The sequence below is a fragment of the Panthera tigris genome, chromosome A3 (genome assembly GCF_018350195.1).
Source record: "Panthera tigris isolate Pti1 chromosome A3, P.tigris_Pti1_mat1.1, whole genome shotgun sequence".
NCBI classification, from domain to species: domain Eukaryota; kingdom Metazoa; phylum Chordata; class Mammalia; order Carnivora; family Felidae; genus Panthera; species Panthera tigris.
The window spans coordinates 85,395,617-85,405,446 of NC_056662.1; positions in this window are offsets into that span (position 1 = coordinate 85,395,617).

Below are 9,830 nucleotides of genomic sequence, written 5' to 3' on the forward strand. Positions count from 1 at the left end.
GGGAAATAACCATGAAGCTTCCATTAATCATTAATACAATCTTAATATTAGTATACTGATTCCAAGCAGAGAGCTGTGTAATGAAATGATGACAGGAGGATAAGATGCTTGTGGGTGGAGGGATAGATGGAGAGTGTGAGATGTCACCAAGGAATAGTGTCGTGTAGGGGCACTGGCCACCTGAGAGCACAGGGCATATGATCTGAGGTGAGGCGAGGGGGCAGGGCTTTAAAAGGGGTAAGGGGGATTTAGGTAGCAGGGTGGAAAGCTGACTTGCCTGCAGAAAATCTGACAACTGGTCCGAGTTGGCACTTGGACTTCTTCCTCTGCCCTCTGTTCTTGATTAGCACCATTACCAATATCATAAGAGGAACTACCATTCATTAGCAACAAATACCATTTGTTCTCTGTCAGGTACTGTGCCAAACATTCTGTGAGTGTCGTATCCTTTAAATCTTAAGAAGACTCTTTGGATTAAGTACTACTCTACCTATTTTACAGATGTGGAAATGGAGGTTTCAATGCAGCAGAGCTAAGAGCTAGGTTGGTCCAATTTGTTCAATGCTATGTTGGCCTCGCACTCATGTGGGGAGGGAATGCAGCACAGCTATCTCTAAGTGATGATGGACCAAAATAAAATTTCTAAGGTCTTTTTAATTTTTAAATTACTTTGGTTATTTTTTATTTTTTAATTTTATTTATTTATTTATTTATTTATTTATTTAATGTTTGTTTATTTTTGAGAGAAAGAAGGAGTGTGACTGGTGAAGGGACAGAGAGAGAGACACAGAATCCAGAGCAGGCTTCAGGCTCTGAGCTATCGGCACAGAGCCTGACGGGGGGCTCGTACTTAAGAACCGTGAGATCATGACCTGAGCCGAAGTCAACGCTTAACTAACTGAGCCACCCAGGTGCCCCATGGACTTATTTTCTTAAATTTTTTAACTTAAAAATTTTTTTTTAAATGTTTTATTTATTTTTGAGAGAGAGAGAGAGAGAGAGAGAGAGTACATGTTGGGGGAGGGGCAGCGAGAGAATGAGACACAGAATCCAGAGCAGGCTCCAGGCTCTGAGCTGTCAGCACAGAGCCTGACATGGGGCTCGAACTCACGAAACCGTGAGATCATGACCTGAGTCGAAGTCAGATGCTTAACGACTGAGTCACCCAGGCATCCTGGGGACTTTTTTTTTTTTAAAGAATACTGGTGCAGATCCAAGAAAGAACCACTAATTTTGCTCTGATTCAGCATCAAAGGGGAGAAATATCTGCAGGCAGATACCTTTGCCACATCCCAAGACACAGCCTGCCTGCTTGCCCTGAGAGTGGCTGGAGGCCACGCGCCACACCAGGCCCTTGCCCGGAGTAGGTTCAGTGTCCTATGTTATTAGCTCCACACTTGAAAAATCTCTTGGGGGCGACTGAATGGTTCAGTCAGTTGAGTGTCTGATTTCAGCTTAAGTCAATCTCATGGTTCATGAGTTCAATCCCCGCATTGGGCTCTCTGCTGTCAGCGTGAAGCCTGCTTCAGATGCTCTGTCCAACCCCTCCTCATCTCTGACCCTCCCCTGCTCATACACAATCTCTCTCTCTCTGAAAATAAATAAACATTAAAAAAAGAAAAGAAAAGAAAAGTCTCTTGGGAGTAACTCTGGGATCAAGGTCTCTCAAGAGTCTCCGCTCCACAGTGCTAAGGAGTGAGTGCCTCACATATTCTCCTCTCTCCTTTCCATTTAGAGAGAATTTTTCTCTTTCCATGAGCTTAGAAGGGCCCTCAAGTGGGCTTATTGGATAAGCTTGAAGGATGTACTGCCACTGAGTCCTTTAAGAGAGAGAAAAACCTCTTCCTATTCCACGTAGAAACTTTAGGGCTTCTACGTGAAAGAGGTGGTATTGGTGGGAGGAAATAAAGACACAATTCCCCATCCTTTCCGTATCTTAAGATGTGTCTTAAGTTAAATATAGGCTCTGCCCTGTGGATGTTTACAGCCTCAAAGAGCCCATTCTTCCTGGAGGCTTGCAGCTTCTGAGCAAAAAAGCACCGGAATGTCTTCAGCTTGTTTCATGTGGTCTCATTGTTTTCAAAACACTGCCAGTAGATCAGCGAGCAGAGCAAGTGTCAATACATGACTCCTTGGGAGACAAGGCCCATCTAATGATGCATTTACTTGGACTGGCCCTCTGCTTCTTGCATTTTATCATTACTTATTTTCAGCTAAGGTACGAAAGCCTTTATTTTCCTTAGAAGTCACTCTTTCCTGACTGTGAAAGAAGGCAGTGGTTTGCCGGTCGGTGTCCTTTTAGGGAAAGAGCTAGATGAGCACGTGGCCCAGCTCAGCTGGCTGGGTAGACATCAGACACATTCTGTGGGAATTTGAACTTGATTACCAGGAAGCAGGTGGTTTGGATTACGTACTGTGTCTATTTTAGGGCTGGATATTACCTTCAATGGAAAACCAACCCCAATCAGAAAAGGCCAACACCATGCTCCACAATACTGAGTTTACTGAACTGTTAAAATGCAAAACTAATACCCTCAGAATTCAAGCTACAGCCTTCATTAAGATTTCCTACATAGGGTTTCATAGACTCGGTTGGAGTCAGTCAGGTGCACATCAATTGTCTGGCTTGCTATTCATGCTACTTATTTAGTCGCTGACAGTCACTCTTGTGTGTCTTTCTTACTCTTCTGAGAGTATTGGGATCTATCTCCCAAAGAATTTGAGGGTTACTGGAGAAATAAAACACATGAAAATCACACAGCATCTGGTAGCTGCCACACCAGTCTTGAGAAAGCTGATCTCTAGAATCTGGAGAGCTATGTTGCCAATCATATCTTTACTTACCACAAGCAAACTGCACTCATCATGCAGCAAATGTTACAACACCAGTTCTTCCTCCTGCAGGTAAGTGTTTTAGAAGAACTACATTTAACTAGGGACATTTAAAAAATACACTTATTGAGTGCTTTCTATTCCTGAAGCATGATATACTCTGCTTTACCTGCAATGTGTCAATTAATTCTCACAGGAAACTATGAGGTGGTTGCTAGTTTTATCTCCATTTTATAGATAAGGAAACTGAGACTTTGAGAGGTTAAGTAATTTGCTCAGACTCATAGGTAATGTCTTATTTCTGAGACACATTTTTTTTTCATTTGAACACTTTTGAAATTAGTATGTCCAATGCGTGTTTTCCCCAACATAGTTAAGCAATTACCTCAACTCTGACACTATCTACCTGGAAACAGCATCAGACCCCACAGGTTAAGAGCTCGGTCCTGCAAGAGTCCCCCTTGCCCCAGATATTTCAGATGCCAGTTGGGAGTCCAGCTTGTCACCTGTGCTTCTGACCAACTGGCCATAGATCAGAAGTTCCCTCGAATTCCTCCTCCAGTTTGATTAATTTGCTAGAGTGGCTCACAAAATTCAGAAACGTTTTACTTATTAGACTACTGTTTTATTATAAAATGATATAACTCTAGGGCAAAAAATGGGGAGAGTGGCACGGAGCTTTAACGTCCCCACGTGTTCACCGACTTCAAAGCTTTCTGAACCCTGTTCTTTGGTGGTTTTACGGAGGTTTCATTACATAGACATGGCTGATTAAGTCATTGGCCACTGGTGATTAAACTCAGTCTCCAGCCACTTTTCCCATCCCCAGGTAAATGATGAAACCAAAGGTATGGACCACTGAATTGGCCCTAGTGATTTCTATCCATCCTCTTTCCCAACATTCCCATTTAAATTTGTTTTGCTTTGTTTTGTTTTTAAGTAGGCTCCATGCCCAACATGGGGGCTTGAACTCATGATCTTGGGATCTAGGAGTTGGACGCTCTACTGACTGAACCAGCCAGGTGCCCCTAAATTGTTATCTTTATTTTTCATCTAGCATATAGTTTAATTCCTATAATTTAAATGCACATGAAAAATTAAAAGTAAAAATTGTTAGTAATAATTGCTAACATTGGGTGCTGAATATTGCCTGCCAGACTATTCTAAGTGCTTTATTTGTTTTAACTGAGTTAATCCTAACAAATCTCCCTGAGCTAGATAGTCATATTCCCTTTTCACAACAAAGTAAATTGCTTCTGCTTTTGCTCCTGCCTTTGACTGTGGCTCTGCTAATTGTCTCCCATTTGGAGGAAAACATTTTTCTGACAGTTTCTAGGATTAGAGACAGAGCTGGGGCAGGTTTAGGGTAATGTTAATGCTTCAAAAAATCTCCAGTAATTGGGTGAAATGCTCATCTGACAAATTGGCTTTTGACAAAGTAGTCTGCTTTCACATATTAATAGCCAAGCCGGCCAACCAGAAACAGAGATTTACTAGAAACGAGAGTGAAGTGAAGAGGGAGGCAACAACATAAGTAAGTTTACACCTGACGGAGAGACACACACAGTGTACAAGGCAAGGCTGAGACCTCTTCCAGGACCACTGAACTGAAGGTCTGGCCAGGGGTGGGGTTGGGCGGGGCAATGGTTAGGAACCCCCCCTCCCCAGAAGGCGGAAGGAGCTTGCCATGTGGAACTGGGGGTGAGCGCTGCAGCCCTGTGCAGCTGTACAGCTGAGGGCATGAGGGCAGCTCCCACTCTGCCCACACTCTGCCCCTGAAGCCATGGGCCAGACTACTCACCCAGGGGGAACTTTCCTCCACACAGAGGTACAGCCAGCTCACTAAGCCCAGCGCCTCAGGGCTGAGCCAGCCCACAGCGGGAAGTTTTCAGCTCACACCAAGGAGCTTCCAGCAGACTCTCCAACAGACAGCCTCAGTGGAGCAGAAATGGCAGCATAGCACGTTGAGAACAAGGAAGTTCAGGCCCGCCACCCTTGTTGTAAGTAACTAGGTAAAAACTCAGAGACAGAGGGGATAAGAGGATTCTTAGATCTCAAGAGATTTTCTAAGAAGTCCATCTTAAGATAACTCTTTAGAGGCGCCTGGGTGGCTCAGTCGGTTAAGCATCCAACTCTTGATTTCTGTTCAGGTCATGATCTCACAGTTCATGAGATTGAGCCCCCACACTGGGCTCTGCACTGACAATGCAGAACTTGCTTGGGAATCTCTCTCTCTCTCTCTCTCTCTCTCTGCTCCTCCTCAGCTCATGTTCTCTCTCTCTCTCTCTCTCTAAAATTAAAAAAAAAAATAGCCTTTTAAAAACCATTATTTTGAAAGTCATTGTTTCAAAGCAGCCCTAGGTGGTAAACAATAACATTTGCCATATATGGAAAGTCTCCAGAAAGAGAATTACCTGAATTTGAATCCCAGTTCTACTCTATTCAATGGTATTATTTTTGACTTGACATCATCATTGGTGATGAAAAACTCCCAACCTTGGTGCATTAGTTTTCTGGGGCTGCCATAACAAAGTACCATGGACCCGATGGGTTATTTACTTCCTCACAGTCCTGGAGGTGGGAAGTCTGAGACTGAGGTGTCAGCAGAGCTGCTTTTCTCTGAGGTCTTTCTCCTTGGCCCCCAGAGGCCACCCTCTCCCTGGGTCCTCACATGGCCTTTCCTCTGTGTCTGTCTGTGTTCTGACATTTTCTACTTATAAGGACACCAGTCATATTGGATTAATGTCCAATGACCCGTATGACCTCATTTTACCTTAATCACCTCTTAAAGCCTTGTCTTCGAATGCAGTCACATTTTAAAGTACTGGAGGTTAAGATACCAACATGAATGGGGAGGAAGGCGCAATTCAGCCCACAATACTTGGTAACATTTAAAAAGTATCATCACTTAGATCTCCAATGAAGAGAGATCCTTATCTCTCACAATTTCTGCAAATCAGTAAAAATTTCAATATGTTCATAACTAGAAACTGTTATTGTTGCATTTTGTTTAAAATTTTCTACACAGAAGATCAGTAGGAGTAGAACTCTAAAATCTTGCTGACCCATGTGTGCTGTGAAAAGGGCACTGAATGGGGGTCAGGAAACCTGGCTTTAAATGATGATAAACAGCATTTTTATTAGATTATTTATTAAACTATTATTATTAATACTTTTATTGGTTAGCTGTAATGAGGCGGTATCTAACTTGGCCCAGGAACCCTGAATGCTGAACTTATACTTACCCAGTTCTTACTGTGGTAGGTTTGTGGGGATGTGCCAGACAAGAGCACATTCTTTATTTCTACCAAAGTTTTGGCCCAAACTATGGTTTAATCCCCCTGTGTCCTGGGCTGGACATCATGGCAGCACCAGGCCCTTGGTCCCTGGGCTAGAGGTGGGTTTGCAGCCTGTACTCTGAGAAGGCTGGGCAGCCTCCTTGGCCCCTTCCTGCTCCCTGCTCCCCACCTCTGCCAATCTCACCGCCCTGACACTGAGAAAAAGCAGACCTATGAAGAAGCATCAACAAGAAAAGGAGGGGGTGGGGGAAGTACTTTTCTTAATCCCTGAGTGGAGCTTTCCTAAGCCACTCATTGCAGACCCCCCCAGCAGCCCTACCTATCTCCCTGCTGGTGGAAGGCAGTGTGTGTGTGTGTGTGTGTGTGTGTGTGCAAACTCCACATGTCTTGATTCTGAACAGTCCCCATAAAAAGAAGGGAAGAGAGGGGAGGTGGTAGGGATACGGTGACTTTATACTTTACTCCTAGTAGCTTTGGCTTTGGGGGTCAACAATGGAAGTGACATTCATAAAAGCCTGGAGCCATCCATTGTTCCCTGAAGGTCTATAGAAAACTGCCAACATTTGGGTAAATGTCCACAGAAAAGTGGAGGCGGCATTTTTGAATATTTCTGATAGACCATCAGCCTAGCTGGTAAACTGAATAAGAACGAGGGAAGAAACAAATGGCCAGTCAGGCAAGGGTGGTGGCCTCCTCTTGCCACTAGTGGGAGCTCTAGGTTCATGTCTCTCCATCAACCCGAGGAGAGTTGGAGCTCAGGGTGAAAATAATTTTGGTGGGCCTAGAAAGAGGGGCTGAGAAGCTCAGGTCAAAACTCTCTTCTGCGGCATTGTCTTCTGCGAGTCATTACTGCACACAAGTAGTTTGGTAAGAGAGACCTGGGGCCTTCCCTTACCTCTTCAGCTCCTTATACATTGTGAGTTTAAAAACTACAGACCTAGAGAAGAGGGCAAGAGCCTAGTGTACAAGGGCTCGAGATGCCAGACAGCCTGCTTCCAGGATGTAAGCTTTAGCCTGTCCAGGACCTGGACAAAAGGCATCCATCTTAAGAAGCCCAGACATGCACCCTGGCCAGACCTGTAGACTTGTTGCGAAAGCCTTGTTGAAATAGTGATTATTCCCCTCTGAATGTCTTCCCTGAGAACCAGGGGTAATGAGATAATGCTGAGGTAGGTAGAGTATCCTTGACCCCACCAGATGCATCTCACTAAAGCTGACATTGCTATTTTTAATTTCCTAGTTCTAGGCACACCAGTTTTCTTCTCTGTCCAAGTCACTGTTTAGGACGGATGGTGCTGAGTACAACTGTAGGTTTGTAGCTGCCAGAGGAAATACCTGCTGGAATCAAATGCGGACAGAGTCTCCTCTCAGGTCTGAACACAAGGCCCAGCCAGGAACAGGCTGGTTTCACTTCACTGCACTTGGTTTGTAATAATGGACTTTTTGGTAAGATTCTTTGATTAATGTTGGTCTCATCCAGTAACGTGTAAGAATCATGGGGCACAGACTGTATCCATCTGGTTCATGCATTAGATCCAGTGCTGGCAGAGTACCTGGCACGTGGCAACTGACCCAACTGGTGGTTCCCAAACTGTGTGCTGAGGCACCCTGCCCTTGGAGCTGCAAGAAATCCACAGGGCACCACAATATTTTACCTGTCTGAGGGAAACACAGTGATCCTCAACATCTGTGGGACCCAGAGCAGACTACCAGCTGGAGGTAGTGCACAGTTTCAATGTCATATCACCTGCATTTCTTTCGATGACATCAATGACATCATTTTTGAACCTTGGCTTTTGGCTGTTGCTGTGACAAAATGCGAGAGTTGCACAAAATCAATGTGGAACAGCAAACGGGGGTGGTGGGTCCGAGCTCATGCCAAGGTTTGGGAAAGCAGACAGTGCCCAACAAGAGCACAGCCCGCTAGTAATTGTGGTGATTTAAAAGTGAAATTAAAAATAGTATTGTTTTTGTTCCAATGTACGAGCATTTTTTTCCCCAAACAGCTACTGCATTATTAGATAATAAATAAATGCTTACTAGTTTGTTTGTACTTAACTACTCAATAAATGGTGCCATTAGGTAGTTCTTTTGGCCCAGGGACACGGAGAACCACTTACTGAGAAACTAACAGCACCGCGAACTGAGAAGGTCTGGGAACCTCTGGCTTGGTCAGGATTGGTTGATTAACTGATGGCCTCGGGATTGCAGTCCTGTGTCTACAAAACAACTCAAAATGAACAAAAAGACACTGTCAGAGAAAAAGGGTCTCTGAACTCTTTCCTCCCAGAGGAGAAGAGACTTCTGTCGCTGAGCTCTCTCTTTGAGCAACTCCCTGTTTATTGAACACTTAACTATTAGCCAGGCCCTAAGCTTTTACTTATTTGTTTTTAACTTGACCTCCCTTTATCCTCTCGCAGTCTTCTGAGGGATTGTTGCTCCTATTTGCATAGGAGGAAAAGGGCACAGAGGTGGTAAGTGGTAGACACAGACTCAGAAGCTGGTTTGCTTTATACCAAAACTCATTCTCTTAATAATTATCATAACAAGGATGATGGTGGTAAATCTTGATAACTTATCATGCATGATTAGCTATCATTTTGACTAATTGTATTTTTTTATTACTAGTGCTAAAATGTAAGCTTTGGCGGTACATTAGACGTGGTAGAACGAGTTTATGTGGAGTATTCCATTTAATAATAAAATCTTAAGAAGTAGGTATTATTAGGACAATGACTCCTATTTCACTAAGCAATAATACACGAGCAAACAAGAAACGAAGGAGGTTTGGCGAGGCCACATGCTTAGCCCAGCATCGCACCCTGTTGCAGGTGCAACCAGCTTTTAAATTCAGACTGAGTGTGCTCTGTGCTAACAAAGCAAAATACGAGGAACTTCCAGCGCAAATTTGGTTACCAGACAGAGAAATTACTACTCATGTCAAGAGTGGGGAATAGAGAAGTAAGATTCATTAAATTCTAGTATTTTTAGGTAGGTCTGTGTGCTGCAGTCCCAAATGAGCTGGAAGTCTCAAGAAATATGAAGGCAAGGGAAGTCAAAGTTCTCTTCTTAAGAGTTCAGTGGCTCTTTCAGAGTTGTAGAGGCATCTGGGAGCACATGGCACTTAATCTCAGCACCAGGGCACTTAATCTACGTACAGACTTCTTTGTTCTGGGAGAGTGATTTGTGTTAAGTGACCAGGTAAGACCAATGAGCTGGGCATCCTTGGGGCCTCTCCTCATCCCACCTTCTTCTACAATCTCCTGGGCAGTACCTTAAATGACAGCTATACTAAGAAAAAAGTACATAGAAAAAAATCATGTCTTGTCTACTCCATGGTGACAAACAATATTTCTCTTTGCTGGAGGAAATATTGAGGAAACAATCATTTCCTGAGTTCGTCATCTGCACCTAAATAGGTAAGTGGAGGTGAGATCGTAGATCGATAGGGTATGGAGCGTGGGGCTGGGGTGAGCCTCACAATTACACCAACACTGGTTACAGGATAGGCTCCTTGGGCCCGGCCCTTGCTCTAAAACCTAGAATGGAATGCCCAAGGGTGTTTCCAATAGTTTTAGAAGGAAGGGATTTTAAAGACAACATGTTTTGTCTCAAAGCTCTGAAGAGCCAGTACTCTCCAAGAAGCGTGCCGCTCTTGCCATTTGCAGATGCCATCACACCGAAAAAGCCTTTTGCAAG